At 35.3% G+C, this 27,161-nt stretch overlaps 1 protein-coding gene across 3 annotated transcripts in view; it reads left to right on the top strand.

The window, feature by feature from the left end:
• DCAF8L2 (DDB1 and CUL4 associated factor 8 like 2) overlaps positions 1-27,161 on the top strand; it is a 165,937-nt gene that overhangs the window by 22,255 nt on the left and 116,521 nt on the right. For all 3 annotated transcript variants that reach the window (XM_007991333.3, XM_037986622.2, XM_037986621.2), the window contains exon 2: positions 18,751-18,872. The gene's annotated coding sequence lies outside the window, so the exon portion shown is untranslated. The remainder of the gene's footprint in view (positions 1-18,750; positions 18,873-27,161) is intronic.

Here is a 27,161-nt window from a genome sequence, read left to right as displayed (position 1 = left end):
CAACCAATCTTGAATTAATTTTTGTATAAGGTGTAAGGATGGGATCCACTTTTGGCTTTCTACATATGGCTAGCCAGTTTTCCCAGCACCATTTATTAAATAGAGAATCCTTTCCCCATTTCTTGTTTTTGTCAGGCTTGTCAAAGATCAGATGGTTGTAGATGTGTGTGGTGTTATTTCTGAGGCCTCTGCTGTGTTCCATTGGTCTGTATCTCTGTTTTGGTGCCAGTACCATGCTGTTTGGGATACTGTAGCCTTATGGTATAGTTTGAAGTCAGGTAGAGTGATACCTCCAGCTTTGTTCTTTTTGCTTAGGATTGTCTTGGCAATGCGGGCTCTTTTTTGGTTCCATACGAAGTTTAAAGTAGTTTTTTTTCCAATTCGGTCAAGAAAGTCATTGGTAGCTTGATGGAGATTGCATTGAATCTATAAATTACCTTGGGCAGTATGGCCATTTTCACGATATTGATTCTTCCTATCCATGAGCATGGAATGTGTTTCCATTTGTTTGTGTCCTCTTTTATTTCTTTGAGCAGTGGTTTGTAGTTCTCCTTGAAGAGGTCCTTCACATCCCTTGTAAGTTGGATTCCTAAGTATTTTATTCTCTTTATAGCAATTGTGAATGGGAGTTCACTCATGATTTGGCTCTCTGTCTGTTATTGGTGTATATGAATGCTTGTAATTTTTGCACATTGATTTTGTATTGTGAGACTTTATTGAAGTTGCTTCTCAGCTTAAGGAGATTTTGGGCTGAGACTATGGGGTTTTCTAAATATACAATCATGTCATCTGCAAACAGGGACAATTTGACTTCCTCTTTTCCTAATTGAATACCCTTTATTTCTTTCTCCTGCCTGATTGTCCTGGCCAGAACTTCCAACACTATGTTGAATAGGAGTAGTGAGAGAGGGCATCCCTGTCTTGTGCCTGTTTTCAAAGGGAATGCTTCCAGTTTTTGCCCATTCAGTATGATATTGGCTGTGGGTTTGTCATAAATAGCTCTTATTATTTTGAGATACGTTCCATCAATACCTAGTTTATTGAGAGTTTTTAGCGTGAAGGGCTGTTGAATTTTGTCAAAGGCTTTTTCTGCATCTATTGAGATAATCATGTGGTTTTTGTCTTTGGTTCTGTTTATGTGATGGTTTACATTTATTGATTTGCAAATGTTGAACCAGCCTTGCATCCCAGGGATAAAGCCAACTTGTTCTTGGTGGATAAGCTTTTTGATGTGCTGCTGGATTCGGTTTGCCAGTATTTTATTGAGGATATTTGCATCGATGTTCATCAAGGATATTAGTCTAAAATTCTCTTTTTTTGTTGTGTCTCTGTCAGGCTTTGGTATCAGGATGATGTTGGCCTCATAAAATGAGTGAGGGAGGATTCCTTCTTTTTCTATTGATTAGAATAGTTTCAGAAGGAATGGTACCAGCTCCCCTTTGTACCTCTGTAGAATTCGCCTGTGAATCGATCTGGTCCTGGACTTTTTTTGGTTAGTAGGCTATTAATTATTGCCTCAACTTCAGAGCCTGTTATTGGTCTATTCAGGGATTCAACTTCTTCCTGGTTTAGTTTTGGGAGGGTGTATGTGTCCAGGAATTTATCCATTTCTTCTAGATTTTCTATTTGCATAGAGGTGTTTATAGTAGTCTCTGATGGCAGTTTGTATTTCTGTGGTATTGGTGGTGATATGCCTTTTATCATTTTTTATTGTGTCTATTTGATTCTTCTCTCTTTTCTTCTTTATTAGTCTTGCTAGCAGTCTATCAATTTTGTTGATCTTTTCAAAAAACCAGCTCCTGGATTCATTGATTTTTTGAAGGGTTTTTTTGTGTCTGTATCTCCTTCAGTTCTGCTCTGATCTTAGCTATTTCTTGCCTTCTGCTAGCTTTTGAACGTGTTTGCTCTTGCTTCTCTAGTTCTTTTAATTGTGATGTTATGGTGTCGATTTTAGATCTTTCCTGCTTTCTCTTGTGGTCATTTAGTGCTATAAATTTCCCTCTACACATTGCTTTAAATGTGCCCCAGAGATTCTGGTACGTTGCGTCTTTGTTCTCATCGGTTTCAAGATCATGTTTATTTCTGCCTTTGTTTTGTTATTTACCCAGTAGTCATTCAGGAGCAGGTTGTTCAGTTTCCATGTAGTCGTGCAGTTTTGGATGCATTTCTTAAGCCTGAGTTCTAATTTGATTGCACTGTGGTCTGAGAGACAGTTTGCTGTGATTTCCATTCTTTTACATTTGCTGAGGAGTGCTTTACTTCCAACTATGTGGTCCATTTTGGAATAAGTTCAGACCCTATAGGAAACGTTCCATACCCCAAGACACTGCTTTACCCCATATACACAATGATACAAAAGGCTGCTAGCTTTGAGTTAGGCCCAGAGCAAAGAAGTGTTCTGTAGCAAGTCTAAGTTATAATGTAAGCATCTCTGCATTTTTGGGTCATGTGGTTTGCTAGACCCAATGATGCTAGAGGTATCAGTGGTTGGGAAAGATGTGTGAGAGAGAAGGAAGACATGCCCCTTACCCAAAGGGGATTGAAGTACTGTTACTCTAAAAAGGAAAAAATGAATGCTGGACATGAGAGGCCAAACAGATATCCAACTCATCCCTACTGTAGTCATTGCAGTTTTTTTGAAGGAGACTTCTGATTCTTGTTTGCCTTATAACTAAAAAAGTCAAACTTCTTTTGAATGAACACGTTTAAAGTTTAGAACACATTTGAACATAATGAATCAATATAACTTTATAAACATTTATAATTATAATCAATACATTTTAGAAACATGAAATACTAAAGAAGAAATGAATATATTCTTGAATACCTTCAAATTTTTGCTGTGTCAGAAGCCATAAATATTTTTTATTTTTTTTGCATTATGATTAAATGCAGAAGAAATAATAGTAGATTCTCTATCTATCTATCTATCTATCTATCTATCTATCTGTCTATCTGTATTTTCTAACTTGAAAAAGTGACCTGGAAATAGATTCACTGTTCAGCAAGTCTTTGCAATTTAAGAAGTCTGCATTATATGCTAACTCTTCAGTATAATTCTAATAAAAAGAAAACTTTGTTCATTACCAATTTTAAGCTTTTCTAATTAACTCTGAACAGAATCAGTGAAACATAGATCAGAGAAGAATATTAAAATACTAAGTTCCTAATCACTTAAGTCGGCAATATTCAAAGATCTACAATGTCATTAAAACCTCTTAAAGTTTATGAACTTCAGAAATAAATAATAAAATAAATGGCACTAGAAACCTTTATTTTTCCTTCATATCTCACATGTGTGGCAGTGTTCTTTTTATATTTTTATTTTAAAAATAGAGAGGATAATAAGACAGATAGATGGAAGGTATATTAGATTAATGGAGTAAAGAATAGCAATATAACTAAGACATTCAGATTTTTTTCAGCTAGAATATTTTGTAAAACTAAACAGAATATCTTGTCAGTACTCTTTTTTTCCCCTCTTAGAGAGATAAATGGTTGAATTCTTGCTTTATATGATATTCTTCAAATAAAAAATACATATGAAATTTCTAGATTATTTTGTGGCTAATGACACTGTTGCTGTTATTTCCAGTATCATTGTATTATGGTATTCTCTCAGTTTTTTTAATGCTCTCCTCAGGTGTTGTGATACAGTGCTCTTTTTGGCCTTTCCAATAGTGAATAATCCTCTCTTAGAAAGTACATTAAGTTTTTTGACTTCCAAAATATCAACCATCAGTCATAACGCTATTATAATAAAAAATCGATTACCTAAAAATTGGAAATACAAGTCTCATACTCTCTATGAGAATTGGAATAATTAATTCTGATACCAAAAATGGTAGTAGCGGATTTTAAAAAGTTATTACTCCAGTTATGGCTCGTTTATATTCAAAAAAGACCAATTCAATTGAAATTAATTTAAGCTGATAGGGGAATTTATTTATATATACAAAAGAATGTGGACCTGGGTTCAGTCATAACTAAACATAAAGCTTAAACAATGTCATTAGTTCTTCTTTCTCCCGCCAACTCTTGCCACTGCTTATCTTATTACGTTGATTCTCTCTTAAGGAGGAAGGAATTGCTGCCCTAGACCCATAGTCTACAGATTAACATCCCCATCAGAGAGAGGATCTTTGTCCATGATATCTCTGGGGGAAATTGTCCTAGGGAAAAATGATCAAACACAGGATCTTGCAGCAATCACTGGCTCAATTCTTTTTGCCCAGAAAGTAGAGGAAGAAAATATTGGGGGCAGGATTAGTTGTATCAAAACCATATAAGATGGATTTTCCCAAGAGGGAAAATACATTCTCTTTGTGGAAAAAGTTATACATTGCATTTTGAATACACCATTCTATTTGTAAGCCATGGAACTACTCTACTGAGGTTTCAAGCTAGACTGATTAAATACATAGAAAGCAATAAATCTGGAGGGTTATTGGGTTAATATCACTCCCTCCTTTAATAGATTAGAAGAATGGTCCAAATAGTCTGAGTTAACTCATCAAAATAACAAGCTGCTACCAGTTATGGGGCTTCATGAACTCCTCATTTCTAAGAAGCCCATTTCCTTCACGAAGGAATTCCTCTGTTACTTAGTTACATAGATTTGCCCTGACCTTCATTATAAATATATAGATATTTAGAGGTTTGGGAGGAAGGTTACTCCTATCTAGTACATTGTGTTGTGTGTGGAGCTATGCTCAGCTTTCACTGTGGGATAGGTAGAGTTTAGGGAAATGTATGTGCTCTATCACTTCTCTGCTTGTAAGTTTTCTCCCAATAGACCCTGTTTTAAATCTATACCACTTGGTGTTCTGCCTGACATGTCTTAAACATTATCTTTCATGGAGTCTTAAAAGCTATGAAATGAATCATATGATTCAAGGATTTTTACATAGTAATCAACCTGGTTCCTTAATTTGCTTATTTAGGATCACAACATATTTAAGAAAATGAAAACATGTTGAAAAAGAATCTTCCATTATCTTACCTCTTTAATTATTATTATCCCTTTTTATAAGTTTCTATTTTTTATTACAAATGATCTACTGATATTCACATATTCCCAAAATATCCAGTTGTCAGCTACCTAGTGATTAGTCAGTGCATTTGTTAACTGCTCACTTATTAGATATTTTTTTATTTAGGGTATTTTTAAAAAATTACTGCCTTTTATGATTTAGACAATAAATAAAGTGATCGCCACCCTTTATGGGACAGAGGAACTAAATAATTATGTCTAGAGATGTTTATTGAAAGTATAATGTTACTTCAATAATGTGGAATATAAATGGGCACTATTCCAAAATTAAAACAATTTTTAGTGTGCAACTTATGTTATTATGGTTCTAACATATGGAAGCATTCTATGTTATAATATCATATGGCTTTGAAACTTCATAGAGGATGCTTAGGTATATTTTTCTATTCCATGACTGATTGTAGAGAGTTATAAAGCTGCTAGAAAAACACAGGAGCTTAGAGAAAACTCAATAAAATATGCAAAATGAATTTGCAAAATAAAATTACAGAATTAACTTCAAAATGACGTACATATAGTAAACATTTGAACAATATACAGTAGGATGAAAAACATTCATTTCCCATTTGTCACAGTGGAATCATAATCTAGATTTTTAAGAGAATACACAAGAAAGCAGGCAGTTAGAAATAATTAGACAACATAACACAGGAAGAAATGCTGCATGGGGGTAACACACAGGTACAAAGACAGTCTATTACAGTGGAAAAAAAATGGGGATTGGACTCAGGTTATTAGCTTGGGATTATAAATAGATTACTTATCCTCTTCAAAACACAATTTTCTTCTTGGCAAAATGAAAATGAGGAAACATTCATAGACTTTTTAGGTGCATTAGACACAAGTAGCTATGGCATCTTTGTTCAGATTAGACATAGACACTTCTCCAGGTATGCACATCCCCATTGTCATTCATCTTGGAGTGCAGATGGAGCCTGTGTACTAATTAGAAAAGATGCTCGTTACTCCAGGCAGATGTAGCTCTGCCCCGTGAAGCAAATGACATTTAGAAGAGCTTGAAATTGATTTCAACCCCCATTTGCCCTCTTGGCTGGTTGTGTATGTGAAGTGATCAACTTGTTCAGAACTCAGTCCTCCTATGTATTGTAAGTTCTGTTAATACTAGTGGAAAAGTGAGAGGCAAATTAATAGTGATTGGATTTTAAGCTTTATTGATCACAGACCAAAAGTAGTAAAGCTTTGGGAAAAGGCTTAGTGTTTTTTAAAAAATAACAAAGACTATGAAAAATGTATGGCCTTTATGTTTCAACTTTTTTATAATTAAGCCCATCTCTTCTGGATTGGGATATAGCTTCAGGATATTATCTCTATCTCTATCTATCTATCTATCTATCTATCTATCTATCTATCTACTTACCTACCTATCCATCTACCTATATTCCACAAAAATTTTATTTGGAAAACTATCTCTATGAGATATCAAACAATTTTAGGTAAGTGGTTTTGGTAGTAAGTCAAGAAAGTGTGACAATGCTTTGATGAATATAGCATAAAATTTCTTTATTCCAGGTTATCCTAGAGATATTACTACTACAGCTACTGTAAATCTCCAAACAGGGATAAGCCTTACAGCATTTCCCTAAAATAATTTATGAATAGAAACCGTTTATCTATAAGTTAGGCCTCATCCAGAAAAGCACACAAATAGAAGATCAAACAAATAATAGATAGGAGGAAGAGAGAGAGAGAGAGAGAGAGAGAGAGAGAGAGAGAGAGAGATTTGTTACAGGGATCTGGGTTTCTCAATTGTGGGAACTGGGTAAACAGTCTTTTAAAGGTTCTCCCTCCACATCTGATGCTGGAGCATACGCAGACCTGACACTTGAGCACAAGCTGGCGCAGAAGTCAGGAAAACTAAAGGAAAATTCAAAGAAGCTAGTGTAATTCAGGTCTAGATGCTGCTTCATGCTAATGAGATCAGTCAGCAGATCACTACATGTTATCTACAAAATGGCAGCTGCTTCCTTTCTACCTGCCAATAAAAAAGTTTGAGGAAATAATTCACTAGTAGCCTATTCAAATTCCTGAAAAACCAACTGTCTTAACTATGACTCAAAGTCCAGATGCAATTAAAGAAAGGATAACTTCTACTGCTTAAAATTTAAAAAACTGCATGATAAAAAAAGAAAAACACAGGTAAAGTAAAAAGAAGACTAAAATATCTGCAATACATGCTACAAATAAAGGGTTACTATCTTAATAAATAATCTAAAAGATGAAGTTTAACAACCTAAATAAACTTATGGAAAAATTGGCAAAAAGACATGAACAATTTTGAATTTTAAAACAATTTTAAAGAGATACAAAAACTGTCATTAAACTTATTAAAAGATTCTAAATTTCACTTATAATGAGGAAAATGTAAATTCAAGCTAATTGACAAAATTTCTCACATTATACATTGACAAATATTTGAGAGCTCATTATCACCCTCTGTTGGCAAGACTGTAGAGAACAGACACTCTCATATCTTGCTAATGGGACTACAGAATAGTACAATAGTATAATTATGGTTAAAAATTTGACAAAATTTAAAAAATGTTTTTGAACTTTGATTCAGTAGTACCACTTTCAAAAATATAGCCAGAGGATGCACTTCAAAAATATAATATCAAAAGGACAGGTAACAAAAGAATAAATAGACAAACTTTGTGGAAATTAAAAAATTTAGCATATCAATAAACAACATCAACAGAGTAAAAAGGCACCCCAAAGAATGGGAGAAAATATTTTCAAACCATATATCTGATGAAAGATAATGTGAAAAAAATGTGCAAAGGGATGAACAAATATTTCTCCAAAGAAAATATACAAATGGCTGGAAGTATACAAAACAATGCTCAACATCACAAATCATTAGGAAAATGCAAATTAAAACTACAATGACGTAATACTTCATGCTTATCAGGGTAGCTACTATAAAACAACAACAAGAAGAAATACCAAGTATTGGCAAGGCTGTGGAGAAATTGCAACACTTGTACATTTTTGGTGATAATGTAAAATGGTATAATTGCTGAGGAAAACTGGTGTTCTTTCAAAAGTCAAAAATAAAATTGCTGTATGATCCAGCAATTCCATTTCTAGATATATACCCCAAATAATTAAAAACAGGGCTTCAAAGAGTTATTTATGTACTCATTCTCATAGCAGCATTATTAACAACAGCTAAAATATGGAAGGAAATAAAATGTCCATGGATGAATGAATAGATAAGCAATATGTGATATATACATACAATAGTATATTCAACCTTACAAAGGAAGGAAATGTTGTCATATGCTACAACATGGATGAACCTTGAAGACATGATAGTAAGTGGAATAAACCAGTCACAAAAGTACTTATACTGTACTATTCTACTTATATGAGATATTTAAATTAATCACAATCATAGAGACAAAAAGTAGAATGGTGGTTGCCAGAGGCTGGGGAGAGGGGAGAATGGGGAATATTTTTTAATGTGTAGAGAGTAGAATGCGATAGAGTTTCAGTTTTACAAGATGAAAAGAGTTGTGGAGATCGATGGTGATGATGGTTGCACAATGTTATTAATGTCTTTAGTATTACTTAGCTCTACACTTAAATCGTTACGTTGTCTATAGCAATAAATTGGAGAAGGAAAATAATTATTTGTTAAGATAGTAAATTTTATATTATGTGTATTTTAACATAACAAAAACAGGAAAAAATAATAAGCAAGCAAAATCCTGATAACCTAATAGAAAACAGGAAAAAAAAATTGAACCAACACTTTAAAGTCCTCCTCTCCGCCCACCACAGTAAAGGCAAAAAGTGGCCTATAGCCATATAAAATATGCTCAAATCATTAGTAATCAACAAAATACAGATTAAAATTATAGTAAGATATCACTAAAATTTAAGAAACACAAACATACATCCCCACACCCACACACGATACCAGGTGTAGGCTAGGATGTGTGCAATAAGAGTTCTATTAAGATGTTGGGGGCAGGCACCGTGGCTGACATCTGTAATCCCAACACTTTGGCAGGCTGAGGCAGGAGGATAGCTTCCATCCAGAAGTTCGAGGCAAGCCTGGGCAACACAGTGATACCCTGTTTCTACAACAAATAAACAAAATTAGCCAGATGTGGTGGCAGATGCCTGTAGTCCCAGCTACTCAGGAGGCTGAGGTGGGAGGATCGCTTGAGCCTGGGAAGTCAAGGCTGCAGTGAGCCGAGGTTGCACCATGTAATCCAGCATGGGTGATAAAGTAAGACCTTATTTCAAAAAAAAAAAAAAAGATGTTAGTGAGAATATATGTTTAAAGTACTTTGAAATAAAATTTTGTATTATCTACCGAAGTTGAAGACGTACATCACCTGTTACTCAGAAATTCTACTTTTACATCTCTATTCAACAGAGTGTAGGCACTTGTGCACCAAGCAGCATGTATAAGAACATCATTAGCATTATTACATGTAATATCTCAAATTGGCAATAATCTCAAACTAATTTAAAAGTAAAATTGATAAATAAATTGTAGAAAGTCAAGCAATGACATGCTAGGAAACATTAACATAAGTGAATTAGTGCTACATTCATATTTCCCACTAACACAATGCTGACTAGAACAACTTAGACACTTCTAGATTATTCCATTCAGGTAACATTAAAAAACAGGTACACTTAAAAAATAATGTTTAATGATATGTACTGAGGAAATAAAACCACAAAGAAATGAAGGAAATAACTACCATACAATTCAGGTTATCTTTGGAAAAGAGAAATAGTGATTTTGACAGGGTGTATGGGAGTTATTTAGGTTGAAGACTTTATTTCTTATGCTTGAGGGTCATCAGGCAGAAATTCACTGTGTGAGAAAGGGCTGTACTGTACATTTCTACTTTGTGCATTTCCCCCATATATATTGTAGTCCACCACAAAATTTAATTAAAATGCAAAGTAATTGGTTAAAACATAATTCCGTAATAGTTGGAATTGCTCTAATTACAAGGAAACACTTTTGCTTAAAAAAAGGAAGTTATAAATGTATTTGCTGGTGACAAGAGATGGACCTCAGTGACTGGTGGCTGTAAACTGAGCTCACTGCTGGAAACTTTTTGATCATAATATAGTCTACATTTCACACCACTTACTTTTGGGCTACCGGAAAGGGCTGGCTTGGTCACAATAAGAAGAGAGAGTTTAATAGAACTGAGGATAGATTTCTCTCATTGCCCTTCAGGAAAAGAAAAAAAAACCTGAATAATCCTAGAATTGTAAAAGTTTATTGTAAAAGATTGCTTGTTGTTAGGAAACATGATCCACACTGGAGAGGAAGTATGAATGTAGAGAAGGTGGAAAAGGCTGTATTAATTTACTGTAAATCTAAAAAGTCATACTGGAAATACTGCATAAATGTAAAAAAAACTGGAATGCTTTTAGTAAATATACCTGTTTTATTTTTAATACAGATGTATTACAAATCAAAAACCTAAAAGAGAAGTTTTTGAGGGTTTTTCAATGGAAAACATTGATAACAACAAGGTTTTAAATATAAATGAAAAGGGTAAAAAATTGGGAAAGTTTTATGGTACAACTTTCTACTTACTGCCTATAAGAAAAAAATCAATACTGGCAAAGAAAACCAAATAAATTTATATTTTAAAAAAAAGATTGCATAGCAGCCCGAGTATGATTTATTTCATGATGAATTGGACACCATTTTTAAAAAAGAGCAAGATACACCTCTCACAACCTCCAAGAAAATAGCAATGCAGATTTAAACACGTATGAATGGAAAGAATTAGATTTCCTTTCACACCAATTTTATTTGAGGTCTGCCAATTAGATAAAGGTCCAAGTACTAAAGCTACGACATTGAAATTGCTTCCTAAAATGAAGGAAGAAAATACTTTCAAAAATTTCTTAATGTTCCTCAAGTACCTCCTACTAGGTATTTTCTATGTGCATTTACTTATCTCTTTCAATATGCATGATCAATCAATGGAATTGGAATTATTTTCCAAGATTTACAGTTAAAGATATTGAAACTCAGAGTACATGTATTTTCTCTAGTTACATACTAAGGAATTAGAATTGTCAGAGTTTAGACATTGTTCTTCTGACCCTAAGACCAATTATTTTTGTGCCTACCTGCAACTTTTAGATACCATACTAATACCAGGGATTATCAGTCACAGTAGAGTCAGGAAAAGAGAACTCATGTCAAGTACTTCAACAAAGGGAGTTTCATAGGGGAAGGTAGTACCAAATTGTTAGACCTCACAGAATAACAGGGTGAGGGGAGATAGCCCAGAGGTTATCAAATGCAAGAAGTTGCTTCCATTACTAGGGTTGGAGAGACAATAGAAGGAACATTCCATGCTCATGGATAGGAAGGATGAATGTTTTAAAATGGCCATACCTCCCAAAGCAATTTACCGAGTAAATGGTATTGCTATCACTACCAAGAACATTCTTTGCAGAATTAGAAGAAAAAAAAAAAAAAAAAAAAACGACTCTAAAACTCATATGGAATCAAAAAAGAGCCTTAATAGCAGTCCTAAGAAAAATGAAGAAAACCAGAGGCATCACCTTACCCAACTTCAAACTATACTAGAAGTCTACAATAACCAAAACAGCATGTTTGGTTACAATAACCAAAACAGCATGGTATAAAAACAGACACATAGACCAGTAGAATTGAATAGAGAACCCAGAAATAAATCTAGACACCTACAACCATCTGATCTTTGACAGACTTGACAAAAATAAGCAATGGGGAAAGAGCTCCCTACTCAATAAATGGTACTGGGATAACTGACTAGCCATATGCAGAAAATTGAAATTGATCCCTTCCTTGCACCACATAAAAAAATCAACTCAAGATAGATTAAAGGCTTAAATGTAAAACCTAAAACTAAAAAACCCTGGAAGATAACCTAGGAAATACCATTCTGGATATAGGCCCTGGCAAAGATTTCTGATAAAGATGCCAAAAGCAATTGTGACAAAAAGAAAAATTGGCAAATGGAATCTAATTGAACTAAAGGGCTTCTGCACAGTAAAAGAAACTATCGACAGAGCAGACAACCTACAGAATGAGAGAAAAAATTTGCAAGCTATGCATCAAACAAAGGTCTAATATCCAGAATCTATAAAGAATTTAAACAAACTAATGAGCAAAAAACAGAAAACCCCATTAAATAGTGGGCAAATGACATGAACAGATATTTTTCAAAAGAAGGCATTCAGGTAGCCAACAAGCATATGAAAAAGTGCTCAACATCATTACTCACTAGAGAAATACAAATCAAAACCACAATGAGATACCATCTCACACCAGTCAGAATGGCTATTATTAAAAAGTCAAAAAATAGCAGATGCTGGTGAGGTTGTAGAGAAAATGGAATGCTTATTCCATTATTCCCACCACTGCTGGTAGGAATGTAAATAAATTCAGCCACTGTGGAAAGTAGTTTGGGAATTTATCAAAGAACTTAAAACAGAACTACCATTTGACCCAGCTATCTGATTATTGAGTATGTACCCAAAGGAATATAAATTGTTCTATCATAAAGACCCATGCACATGTTAGTTCAGTGCAGCACTGTTTACAACAGCAAAGACACAGAATCAACCTAAATGCCCATTAACAGTAGACTGGATAAAGAAAATGTGGTACATATACACCATGGAATACTATGCAGCCATAAAAAGAATGAGCTCATGTTTTTTTGCAGCAACATGGGTGCAGGGAGGCTATTATCCTAAGTAAACTAACCCAGGAAGAGAAAACCAAATACCACATGTTCTTACAAGTGGGAGCCAAGCACTGAGTACACATGAACACAAAAAAGGAACAAGAGACATCTGAGCCTATTTGTGAGTGGAGGGTTGAGAGGAGGGTGAGGACCAAAAACTGCCTATCCGGTACTATGCTTATTACCAGGGTGGCAAAACAATCTGTATGCCAAACCCCTGTGATACACAATTTGCCTATATAACAATCGTGTGCATGTACCCCTGAACCTAAAATAAAAGTTAAAAAAAACCAAAAAAACAATAACTCGAAAAATAAATAAATAAATAAAAGAGAAGGAGCTGATGTTACTAGAGCCCAAGATCTGAGTTCCCTTCACAGGAGCTGAAAACTTAAAAGAAGGGCTTTTTGAGGGAGCAGCAGGAGTGGCTACCAAGGCGAATTTGGAGACATCAAGTGCTCATCTGACAGGAGCTAGAATCATAGAAGGAGCTGCAAGATGGGAGCTGGGACCTCAGAGGAAGGTGCTGCCTTGTGGGCTCTGCAACCACGGAATTGCTATAGACACTGATAGAGATACCTCCAGAAGCTGAGACAAAGGCTTACCCTGGCTTCTCACCTCCAGTCTCCAGCCAGTGCCTCCCTGTTAGGTGAGCCCAAAAGAAGCAATTTGACAGGGATCTGGGAATGTAGTTTGCAGGAGTCATCCTTCTGTGATCTGTAGTTTAGGGCATAGCACATGAAAGGAAGGGGAGGTGGATCTCAGAGTAAAGAGGAAAATGATCAAACCACAAAGCTAGTTTTCTAGGTCACATCAAATTATCCCAGCCCCAAAAGATGATGATGAGTAAAAATTACTTAAAGTATCTAAACAGACTAATGTTAGAATAATTAACTTGATATGCCATATTTTTATTTGTTTCTCATGAAAATAAGTCACCATGTAACTTGAATAAATACACATTTATCAAGAAGTCTAAATAAGTAACACTGCATACAAAGGATGAGAAAGCAAGCTGAAATGTAGGAGGCAAAGAAAGATTCCTGCTATCATATAGGATTGATTTAAAGGCAAAAAGTAGATAAATGTGAATAAGAGTCTAAAAATAAGTCTATATCTTAGTCTTGGCCATTAAAGCTTATAAGGGACATAAATTTGAATGATAATTCCAATTGTTAGTTTTGCTAATGTCTGAATAGAGCTTTCAGAAATCAATTCTTTTGTTATGTAAAGTAGCAGCTTATAATTAGGGAAGGGGGAATTCACATTTGAAACAAAAGAATTGATTTCTAATTCTAGGTGGTGGAAAAAAATAGACAGCACCAAGAAATGTAAGACCAAAAAAAAAAAAAAAAAAAAAAAAAAAAGCTGTGAAAGATAAGTGCAAAAGAAATGGGAAAAATGCAGACTGGTATTTCATTAGAATACATAAGTAGTACGAAGCTTGTGTTTTCTGTCTTATTATTTTTCTATAATTATCCAAGCCTATAAAATCTAGAAAGAGGAATATTAGGCACATCCGGCAAGCATTTAATATATTATGTTCACTAAACTACCTAGCCAGTGCTATCCAATAGAATTTTCTGGCATAGTGAAATCGTTCTGTTTTTTCTTTTAAAAACAGCTTTACTGAAGTATAATTGATATGCAAATGACTGCACATGTATAATGTGCAAAATTTGATGAGTTTGGACATATGCAGACACCTATGATCCCATCACCACAGTCAAGGTAATAGACATATTCAACACCTCCCAAAGTTTTGTTGCATCCCTTTGTGTGTGTTTGATTGGTTGATTATTGTTTTTGTTGTGTGTGTGTGTGTGTGTGTGTATGCGTGTGTGTGTTAAGAATACATAACACAGGCCGGGCATGGTGTCTCACGCCTTTAATCCCAGCACTTTGGAAGGCCGAGCCAGGCAGATCACGAGGTCAGGAGATTGGTGAAACCCTGTCTCTACCAAAAATACAAAAATTAGGGGGCGTGGTGGCGCGTGCCTGTAATCCCAGCTACTCGGGAGGCTGAGGCAGGAGAATCACCTGAACCAGGGAATCGGAGGTTTCAGTGAGCTGAGATTGTGCCACTGCACTCTAGTCTGGCGACAGAGTGAGACTCCATCTAAAAAAAATAAAAAATAAAACAAAAACAAAAACAAAAAAACCAACAACGAATACGTAACATGAGATCTACTCTCTTAAATTTTAGTATAAAATACCATGTTGTTAACTATAGGCACTATGTTGTACAGCAGATCTCCAGAACTTATTCCTCTAGCATAACGTACTTTATACCCATTGAACAACTCTCAATTTCCTCCACTTTCCAACTCTGCCAATCACTATTGTATACTTTTCGTTCCATGAATTTGACTATTATATATACCTCATATAAGTGAAATCATGCAGTATTTGTCCTATGGCTGGCTCATTTCACTTAGCATATTGTCCTTTAGGTTCCTGCATGATCTAGCAAATGAAAGGATTTTTCTTTTTTAAAAGCTGAATAATATTCCACTAGATATGTAAGCCACATTTTCTTTATCCATTCATGAGTTGATGCCTACTTGAGTTTTTTCCATATATGGGCTATTTTAAATAATGCTGCAATGAACATGGGAATGCAGATATCTCTTAGAGATACGAATTTTATTTCCTTTGTGTATATACACATAAGTGGGATTGCTGGATCATGTGATAGTTCTATTTTTTAATTTTGAGGAAGCTCCATACTTTTTTCCATTATGACTGTACCAATATACACTCCCACCCACAGTGTATAATGGTTCTGTTTTCTCCTTACCCTTGCCAACACTTGTTGGCTCTTGTCTTTTTGATAGTAGCTATCCTATCATGTGTGAAGTGATAGATCTCATAGTAGCTTTGATTTGCATTTCCCTAATGATTAATGATGTTGATTACCTTCTCATATGCCTGTTGGCCATCTGTATGTCTTTTTTGGAGAAATATATTTTCAAGACTTTAGCCCATTTTTAAACTGGGTTGTTTGTTGTTGTTGCAGTTGAATTGTATGAGTTTCTTATATATTTTAGATATTAATCCCTTGTCAGATATACAGTTGACAAATTTTTTCCCATTCTGTAGACTTTTCATTCTGCTGATCATTTCTGTGCAGAAGCTTTTTAGATTAATGTAGGCCCACTTGTCTATTTTTCCTTTTGTTGCCTGTGCTTTGAGTGTCCTAGCCAATAATTTATTGCCATGACAAATGTACAGCAGCTCTTCTCCTGTTTTCTTCTAGGAGTTTTGCATTTTCAGCTCTTACATTTCAGTATTTCTTTTTAAGCTGATTTTAATGTATGCTTTAAAGTAGAGGTTAAATTTCTTTCTCTTTCTTTCTTTTTTCTTTCTTTCTTTCTCTTTCTTTCCTTCTTCCTTTCTTTCCCTTTTTCTTTCTTTTTCTTTTGCTCTGTCTCTTTTTCCCTCCCTTCCTCCCTCCCTCCCTCCCTCCCTCCCTCCCTCCCTCCCTTCCTTCCTTCCTTCCTTCCTTCCTTCCTTCCTTCCTTCCTTCCTTCCTTCCTTCCTTCCTTCCTTCCTTCCTTCCTTCTCTATCTCTCTTTCTTTTCTTTTTCACGTCAATATCCAGTTTCCACAACACCATTTGATGAAAAGACTATCCTTTCCCCATTGTGCATTATTGGCACCCTTGTCAAAGATCACTTGACTATATGCATTGGATTATTTCTGGACTTTTTATTCTGTTCCATTGGTCTGTATGTCTGTTTTAGGACAGTACAAAACTGTTTTGATTACTGTAGCTTTATAATATATTTTGAAATCAGGAAGTATTATGCTTCCTACTTTATTCCTTCTCAAGATTATTTTAGTTATTCTGTGTCTTTTATCACTCCATATGAATTTTAGGATTGTTTTTCCTATGTCTGTAAAAAATGCCATTGGAATTTTGACAGGGGTAGCACTGACTCTGTAGGCCACTGGGTAGTATGAACATTTTAACATTAATTATTCCAATCCATTAAAATGGGATATATTCCCATTTACTTGTTTCCTATAAATTTTTTTTTTATCAATCTTTTGTAGTTTTCAGTGCATGAGTCTTTCATCTCCTTGGTTAAGTTTACCCCTAAGTATTTTCTTTTCTTTTATGCTCTTGTAAAAGGGAATGTTTTCTTAATATCCTTTTTGGACAGTTCATTGTCAGTGTGTAAAAAGCTGATTTTTCTCTGTTGATTTTGTAGTCTGCAAATTTACTGAATTTAAAAACTAGTTCTAATATTTTTCTGTGGAGTCTAGGGTTTTCTATATATAGGATCATAACATCTGAAAACAGAAATAATTTTACTTCTTTCTTTATTATTAGGGTTATTGGTAAATTTCTATATACATACAACCTGCCATGACTTAATTATGAAGACATAAAAACCTTTACAGAATAATAATGAGTAAGGAGGTTGAATCAGTAATCCAAGCCTCTGAACAAAGAAAAGCCCCTGACCAGATGGCTTTACTAGTGAATTATACCAGACATTTAAAGAAGAATTAATGCCAGTTCTTGTCAAACACTTCAAAAATGCTGAGGAGAGGGGGAGACTGCCAAACTCATTTTATGATACCATCATTACATAATTCCAAAGCCAGACAAAGATACTACAAGAAGAGAAAATTACAGACTAATATCCCTGATGAATAAATATTCAAAAATCCTCAAAAAATACTAGCAAACAAAATTTAATAGTACATTAAAAATATTATGCACCATGATCAAGTGGGATTTATTCATCATAGTCCATTCAAATTGCTATAACAAAATACCATAGGTTGAGTGGCTTATAAAAAATGGAAATTAATTTCTTACAGTTCTGGAGGCTAGGAAGTCCAAGCTCAAGGCACCAGCAGATTCTATGCCTGGTGAGGCCCCGTTTCCCAATTTAGAGATGGTCATCTTATTGCTGCCTCACCACTTGGCAGAAGGAGCAAGAGAGGTCTCTGGTGTCTCTTTTATAAGGGCACTAATCACACTCATGGGAGCTCCACTCTCATAACCTAATCACATCCCAAACACCCTCTTTCAAATACCATGACATTGTGGATTAGGTTTCAACATATGAAATTTGGGGAGTGGAGGACACAAACATTAGTCTATTGCATCATCCTTGGGGTTCCAAGGATGGCTCAATATATGCAGATCAATGAATGTGATACCCAATATTAACAAAAGTAATACTAAAAATCACATGATCTTTTTAATAGAAGTAGAAAAAGCATTCGAAATAATTGAACATTATTTCATGATAAAACTAATCAACAAACTAGGTATAGAATTATGTACTTCAACATCATAAAAGCCATAGATGACAAGCTGAAATCTAACATTACACTTAATGGTGAAAAGTTGTAAGTTTTTCCTGTAAAATCAGGAAGAAGACAAGGATGCCAACTTTCACCATTTCTATTCAACATAGTACTGGAAGTTCCAACCAGAGCAATTTAGGCAAGGTAAAGAAATAAAATGAATTAAAATGTTGTTTTTCTGTGTCTGTTCCATCTAATGCATAGTCATTAGCCACATGTGGCTACAAAGCAAGTGAAATATGGCTATTTTGACTGAGGAACTAAATTTTTATTTTTATTTGGTTTCACTTAATTTTCATTTAAATTTAAATAGCCAAATGTGGTCAGTGGACACATTTTTAGGCAACACAGACTATATCTATTATTCAACCTTGGAAGAAAGATATCTTCTTCCCACAATGAATAACTTAAAGTAGGACAATTGTGTAGCACTGAGAATGTGACTCCTTCCTACTAATCAGAATAGCTGAATTATCCCTACAGCAGTTATAGCCAAATTTCCCAAATATTCATGTACCCTTTAAATTCACAGTAAACTATTTCTTCATTTTTAATGTAAGCAATTATTGGTATATACTTCCCTCTCAGAACTACCTTTTCTGTGTCCCACAGGTTTTGGTCTACTGAGCCTGAGGCCACTGGTGTCAGCCTGGTGGTAGTGCAGCTCATCTGATGCCTGGGGCTGCAGGATCCTAGCGAGTTCCTGTGACAGACCTTGGGAAACTCAATCTCAGGTAAAGCCTGGAGTCTGGGGTCATAAGGGCCTACCCAGTACTGGGTTTTAATGGGGCACACCCAGTGCTAGACCTCACAGAAAAGTGCTCGCTTCCCTCTTCTTCCTTCAAGCAGAAAGTTTCTCCCTCCATGTTGTGCTGCCTGGGGTTGGGGGAAGGGTGGAGTGGGTAATGTTAGATTACCCTCCCTACTCTTCTTAATTGTGTCTTTTAAAAATGTATGTGCTATACCCAGGTGCTGTAATCTCTTCCTTGGTTTCCCAAGCTCTTGTAAAGGTATTTTTATGCATAAATAATTGTTCAAATGGAAGATTTTTTCAGAAACAAGTGCAGGAAAGTCCTATTCTACCATTTTTGCTGATATCCCTCCCCGTATGGTCCATTTAAAACAGAAATCACGTCATGTCTGTCTGCTCAAAACTCTCCAGCATTTTATTCAGAGCAGGTCAAGGTTTACTATGTGGCCTGCAAGACCCTATTTGGTTTGCATCCCCTAATTCTCTGATTTCATCTTTTGTCTACTCCTTGTTCACTCTGTCCCAGGCACATTGGCTGTTGCTCACAAACATGAGGCATTTTAGGGTCTTTGCACTTATGTCTTGCCTGAGGGTCTTTGCACTAGCTATTTCCTCTGCCTAGAACATCCTTACACAAGAGTATTGTGTACTTCCCTGATGTCTTTCTCCTATCCTTTGTGTCTTTGCTCAAGTCCCACCTCCCCAAAGATACCTACTCCTGACCACTGTATTTAATACTGTACCTTGTTCCCAGCACACCCAGCTCTCCTAATTTCCCTAACTCTGCTCTATTTGGTTTCTTTTTTTACTACAGCAATCATCAGTTGTAACATGCTAGATCATTTACTTATTTACTATATGTATTTTTCAGTGTCTACCTTCTCTCAGTAGAATGTCAGCTCCAGGAAGGCAGTTTTTTTCACTGATATATCCCAAACACCTTGAAGGGGTCCTAACATACAATAAACACTTTATAAAAGTATATTGAAAACATTAGCCAATGTTTGTTAATGAAGTCCATATATCTATGATGTAAAAGTGTATATGTATACATATGCATATATATGTATAGAATGGTTTTAATGAGTTAAATTCTGTGAGTAAACATACTTGATTGTTAGTGTAACATGAAAATTGCAAAGTCAGAATTTTCTAAATGAAAGACCATAAACTTCTTTAGTAAATGTTAATTTGTTTCAAAGTATTTTAATAGTGATATAAAATCCTAGATGTGTTCAATTGGGCTGAGATAATGATATTAGAGAAAAATTATAATTTTCTTGACACTCAAGCCCTTCCATCTTTAATTTTAATACTTACGGCACTTCATTAAAATGCAGGCTGTATTTAATTTTCCAGGAAATTTTACAGTGTAAAAGAAGAATGTATATTCAAAGCAATTTCCAGTCAAACTAGTTGAAACTTTTAGAATCTAAGCCAATAGAGCCTGTGTCTTTTCTAGATGTGAGACTGTTCTTGGCATGTTTGCAGAGGTCAGTGTAGCTTCTGAGCTACCTTTAACCCTTGCTCAGTGTGCCTGTTTCCTAAGCCCTTTATCACATTCTGTACCCTTTCCAAATTGCCAATATCAATTTCAAAGCCCCAAGGCAGACATAATATTCTCATAATATCTGACCACTGCTAACAGCTGTGGGAAGAAAACTTGCTGTTTTTAGAGCCTCTGCTTCAGTGTACGTATCCCATTTTCATCTCTCGTTTCTTAAAAGAATTATATTGCTGACAAATTTAACTTTGAGCCCATAATAAATCTTGGAAATTTTTTCTGGCAACTGCTTCAAAGCTGGTTATTTCTGATTGTGTAGTCATGGAAATCATGTTTTATCCTTAAAATGATCCTACACTTATCAATGTTAAAATTAGCATATTTTTCTCCCTTTTCTGCTGGTGAAGGTCAATTTTCCCTCTTGTTTTATTGGAGAGGCTGTTTGACAACCTTGTCAAAGCTAGTATTTCCATCAAAATTTGATGAATCGACTATATCCCATCTCTATATCCACATAAATATAAACTGTTTGAGGACAAGTTTATAGCCCATTCAGTTTTGTATTTTCTACAGAATTTAGCACATAATATGTGTTCCATTCCACATATTATATGCTAGCACTAACATAGTCTGGTCCTTCATTATCTCTTAACTGGATTAGAGTTATAATGTCCTAACTTGTCTCTCCACCTCTGGCTTCTTCAAAAATTACTTGAGCTACAGACATAGTAAATTACTTGTAAGTAGTCTGGATATAACCTGTTCTGTCTACCCATACACATGCTACTCCCTCTCCCTGAAATGTCTTTCACCTTCATCTGCCTGGCTCAATCCTAAATATCCTTCCAGATTCAGTTCATATGTTACCTCCTTTGCAAAGGCATTTCTGATGCCTCAGAGTAGCCTTGTGGTTATGGGCTCAGACTCTGAAACCAGGTTGTTGGAGTTGGCTTATTTTGCCTCTTACTAGTTGCACATCCTCGGGAAAGTTACTTAACCTCTCTGTGCCTTGGTTTCCTTAACTGTAAAGAAAATAGCAACATCTTCATAGGATTGTTGTGATAATCAAATAAATTGATAGACACTGAGCATGCTTAATCCAAAAATCTGAAACCTGAAATGTTTCAAAATCTGAAACTTTTTGAGTGCTAACAAGACATCACAAGTGGAAAATTCTACACCTGACCTCAGGTGATGGGTCACAGTGAAAATGCAGTGAAAACTTTGTTTCATGCAAGAAATTATGTCAAAATATTGCATAAATTTACCTTCAGGCTACATGTATAAGGTGTATACTAAACATAAATGAATTTTTTGTTTAGAATAGGGTGCCATACCCAAGATATCTCATTATGTATACCTAAATATTCCAAAATCCAAATAAAATCTGAAATTTGAAACATTTCTGGTCTCAAGCATTTCACATAAGGGATACACAAACTATGTGTGTATATATATGTATATATATACACACACACACATATATACACACACACTATCTATCTATCTATCTATCTATCTATCTATCTATCTATCTGTCTGTCTATCTATCTAGAGAGCGCTTAGAATAGTACCTGTTTCATAGTAAGCATGCAGGAAATGTTAACTCTTATGAGTAGTGTAATAGATATACTGACATTATTATTTTTATTATAACTCTAGTCCCTTAAGCAGAGTTATTACATAATTTTTATCATTGCTGTTTAACATTGATTTTTAATTATTTTTACCTTGTGACCATACTGTGAGTTGACTGAGTACAGATACTTTTACTTACTCAACTGCTGGACCTAGTACAGTGTTTAATATTCAATAGGGCAAAATAAATATTATTTGGAGTGACTGACTAAATAAGCTGAAATATCTTCTCAATGAAACTATCAACATTTATAATGAGTAGTTCCTAATACCCACCCAAGGAATTTCATGATGAGTTTAAAGTATCATACCTAAATAGCTGTGTTGATAGTCATCATCCATCAGTACCAGGACCAGTAGCATTCACTGTACTCAATTTAATATTTTCCTCAAAACCAACCTTACTAAATAAAATGCTGTTAAGATTTGAGGAGGCCCAGACACAAAAGAATCAAGTAATTCTTTTCATTGTCATAAAAGTATTCAAGAATATAACAGACAGCTTTCTTCTGGCCAATTCAACATTTGCTCCCACTAGCCATTCTACTTTCAGGTTTAACACAAGAAAAAGAAAATGCTTCAATTATCAATAATTCAAATTGAAAGTGACACTTTTTGAAGTATTATTTTAATATTCTTGGACAATAGTCAACACCTAATGTATGAAAGCAATTTCCTTTTTCTTCTTTTTTTCTTTTCTTTCTTTATTGTTGTTGTGTGTGTATGTGAGATGTAGTTTTTCTCTTGTTGCCCAGGCTGGAGTGCAATGGTGCGATCTCGGCTCACTGCAACCTCCACCTCCCAGGTTCAGGAGATTCTCCTGCCTCAGCCTCCCAAGTAGCTGGGATTATAGGCAACTGCCAGCACGCCCAGCTAATTTTTTGTATTTTTAGTAGAGACAGGGTTTCACCATGTTGGTCAGGCTGGTCTTGAACTCCTGACCTCAGGTGATCCACCTGCCCACCTCAGCCTCCCAAAGTGCTGGGATTACAGACTTGAGCCACCACGCCCAGCCAGCAATTTCTATTAATGCCAATAAAAGCTCATAGTGTTTGATATATTTTATTTTCTTAATGAGCTATGTTGCATGAAAACCTTAGTGCTGAAATAAATTCCTTTAGGCACCTGGGCCTTACATGGTCCAATCTTCATGTTTAGAATCAACATATTCCTCTGAGCTCTAAAGCATTTATTTTATAACAATTTATTATTAAACCCATTTCATTATAACCTAAAGTCTACTACAATTGCATTTTAAATCAATCACTAACATTTAACTATCTATCAGTACATTACTTCAAATTGATCCAAAGATAGAAAGAATTAAAAGCTGTGTTTATTCATTCATTTATGTAACTCCCTAGAAAATCAGACATGTTTTGTGCTAAACTTGAACAAGGAAGTGTGTATCCCCAGGATGTAATGGCTGTTGCATTGGTTCTAATATTAAGGAAAAGGGACTGAAAACTAGATATAAAGAGTCAGGTATATCAGGTGGTCTGAATGCATCTCAAACCTGAATCCATCTCTATTTAATTCTGGAAAATTAAATATAGAAGAATTTTATTGGAAGAATATTACTAGTAGCTCAAAGAGTTGAGGGGAGAGCCAGAGAATCAGGCCCAGGAAATAAGAAGGAACTAAAGAGTTGAGTAATGTTGCAGAAAAAAGAATCTTATTTACAAATGTATCTGCTGCCACTGTCCACAATCTCCTCCATGACACACAGGCACCATAGCTAGATGCAGAAAAGCAAATCATAAAATCATTTTCCTTTAGGTCACTAGGCTAAAATAGAGAATCCTTGATGATAATATCTGAGTGTTGATTTCCATGCTCTGGCCACCAGGAGACGAGAAGAGGACAGATTTTACCTTTGAGCACTTGTCATTGGGAGATGCACTATCACCTACTGAGAACCTCAGTTTAAAGGTTCTCCAAAATTAGAAAGCCACTTCACTTTCTGAGCAGCCAAAAATGACGTCTGTACATTCTCAAAGTCCCAATAACATTGTTTGAGTCATATGTAGAGCTTCATCTACAGCCTGTCTCCTCCTGAACAATCTGATTACATGGCTTATTAAATTAACCTTTTGGTTTAAGCCAGTGTGTTTCAGGTTTATCTGTTATGTCCTATGGAGTGCCTACCACCAGCACTCAGGACTTCTGAAATTTTCTCCATTGTAGCATCCCTGTTTCAGGGATCTCCAGATCACACTAGCTTAACTTTGAGAAGTGGGTTTGTAACTTTTAATTTTCTAGTATGGTTACCACTACCCAAATATATACTCTTACCCAATCAGATTGTCTGCTTGACTGAATTTCCACATGTCACTATATGGGTTTTCCATTAGAATGTTCTTTCCACCTTTGGGCACGTGCCAACCAGGACCAGCACACAACTTCAGATGGCATCATTCATTGCATCCAGCTCAAGCCATGGAGTACATAGCCCATAACACTGGCTGAACATGGCAGCTTCTTCAAATTTGAGTATTGTTTGGATTATCTTTACTCGGGCTTCATTCAGAAATTATTTAGTGCAGCTTACAAAAATCTGTAAAATTAAATTAAAAATGAAATAAAATCACTTATGAATAAAAGGGGGCTCAAAATTTAAAGAAAAGAAATAACTCGCTCATAACATAGAGTCATACTTTTGTTCTCAACTTTCTAGCAGCCAACCTGCACAGAGGAAGTATTCGTTTATCCAGGTAATATTCCTCATACATTAAAAACAATACAATTGCTTAGGGAAGCACAACTATTAATGAAATTCAAACCAGACACGATCCTCTCAAAGTTAGCTCAGATTCTCAGAGAAGTAGACACTAAGACAGGATTAAACAAAGCAAGATTTATTGGGGAAAAATGGATATGAAGGAAAGGAGGAGGGAGCTATCAGACCACAATGTAATTTCAACACCATGAAGGAGAGATGGAAGGAAGAAAGGTTAGGTAGGAAGTCTTAGATTGCATGGTAATTTAAGGAGAGTATTAGCAAGGCTGATGAGGAATCCTTGAGCCAAAGTTGCTCACTAGAGAAGTCTTGTATCTTACTGGAATATCCCTGCTTTAGTACCCTGGTACATACCATCATTGGCTAGGAAGAGCCTGTGGAAAGTATGGTAATGGACTCAGAGCTCAACAGCTGGAGTCATTGATCAATTATGCTCCCCATAGCGGAAGATCTGAGAGCAACATTTTCATGGCTGCCACACTCCCACACTCATTTTGGTGATTGTGAAAAGATGACTACTAAATGTAATTGATTTACTTGAATCGAGCCTGGAACTTTATGTACCTTGGAAACTGACACTTCCCAATTATTTTAACCTTCATAGCCAGCTGGATTTGACCTTACTCAGATTATGCTGGCTATGAGCTTTATAAATCTTGAAATATGAGAATCCATGCCCCATGGAACTGGTGTTCTAGTGAAGGTTATAGACATGTCAGGAATGAAATATAATACAAGGTGAAGGAAATGTGTGTTTAATAAAGGTATAAACAATGTATTGTGGAGGGGCAGGGAGAAATGAGATATATCAGTTTTCAATGCACAAGTGGCTTTACAGATGAAAAGTTAAGAATAGCCCAATCATTTGCATTTATTGTTTTAAATAATGAGGGCTAATACATTAATGTAGATCTGTAGGTCTCAAACTTTAGTGCACATCAGAATCATCTGGAGGACTCACTAAAACACAGATTATTGAATCCACCCCCACCCAAAGAGTTTCTGATTCAATATATCTGGGGATGGAGCCTGAGAACGCACAACTTTAACAAGTTCCCAGGTGCTGCTAATGGTGGTCTGAGTAGCACTATAGGAGAACCAAGTGAGTAAAACAAAAACTCTGTTTTTAGAATATGAGTTACCCAAATAATTACTCTCATACTTCGCTCTCCTTAATTAGCCTTGAACTTACATCATTACAGGATCTCTGTTAATTATATATGTACAATGGAGTACTATTCAGCCATAAAAATAATGACATCCAGTCATTTCAACAACATGGATGGAACTGAAGAGCATGTTAAGTGAAATAAGCCAGGCACAGAAAGACAAACATTGCATGTTGTCACTTATGTGTGGGATCTAAACATCAAAACAACTGAACTCACGGATGTAGAGAGTAGAAGGATGATTACCAGAGGCTGGGAAGAGTAGTGAGGGGCTGGTAGGGAGGTAGGGATTGTTAATGGGTCCAAAAGGTAGAAAGAATGAATGAGACCTATTTGATAGCACAACAGGGCGACTACAGTTAATAATAACTTAATCGTACATTTTAAAATCACTTAACGGGTGTAATTGGATTGCTTGTAACTCAAAGGATAAATGCTTGAGGGAATGAATACCCCATTCTCCATAATGTGCTTATTTCACATTGCATGCCTGTACCTACTAAGTATCTACAACTATATATATATATATTTGCAGGTTACATAGTAGCTTTGGTATCAAGCAAGTGTGGGTTCCAGACTGGGACTCTTGGGCTTGTTTTGTTGTTATTAATTTTTTTTATTCATTACCTCTCCCATCCCCAGCACTTCGCAACCACTCATCAATTTTCTGTCGCTGTACTTTTACCTCTTCCAGAGTGTTATATAAATGGATCCATATAGTGTGTAGATTTGGGAGTCTGGCTTCTTTCACTTATGTACATTTGGCATTTATCCATGTTTATGTGTGTGAACAAGTATTTTATTCATTTGTATTGCTGAGCAGTATTTCACTGTATGGATATACTACACTAGTTTAGCCATTCATCAGTTGAAGGATATCATCATCATTTCCCAATTTTGGCATTTATGAATACAGCTGCTATTAATATTCGAGACTATAATAATTTCACTGAGGTAAATCCTAATAGTGGGATTTCTGGGTCATGTGGCAAGTGTGTGTTTAACTTTATAAAAAACTGCTAAACTATTTTCCAAATTGGTTGTATCATTTCACATTTCCACAGCAATGTATGAGAGATCCAGTTGCTCTACATCTTTGTCTGCCCTTCATATTTTCAGTTAATTTGTTTATTTTAGCCATTTTAATATGTAGTGGTATTTTACAAAAAAATATATGTATAAGTATTTCATTATCATTTTAATTTGAATTTCTCTAATGAC

This window comes from Chlorocebus sabaeus, chromosome X, assembly GCF_047675955.1.
Source record: "Chlorocebus sabaeus isolate Y175 chromosome X, mChlSab1.0.hap1, whole genome shotgun sequence".
NCBI classification, from domain to species: Eukaryota; Metazoa; Chordata; class Mammalia; order Primates; family Cercopithecidae; genus Chlorocebus; species Chlorocebus sabaeus.
The sequence above is the reverse complement of the archived record's forward strand: the minus strand, read 5'-3'. Positions and strand labels throughout refer to the sequence as shown.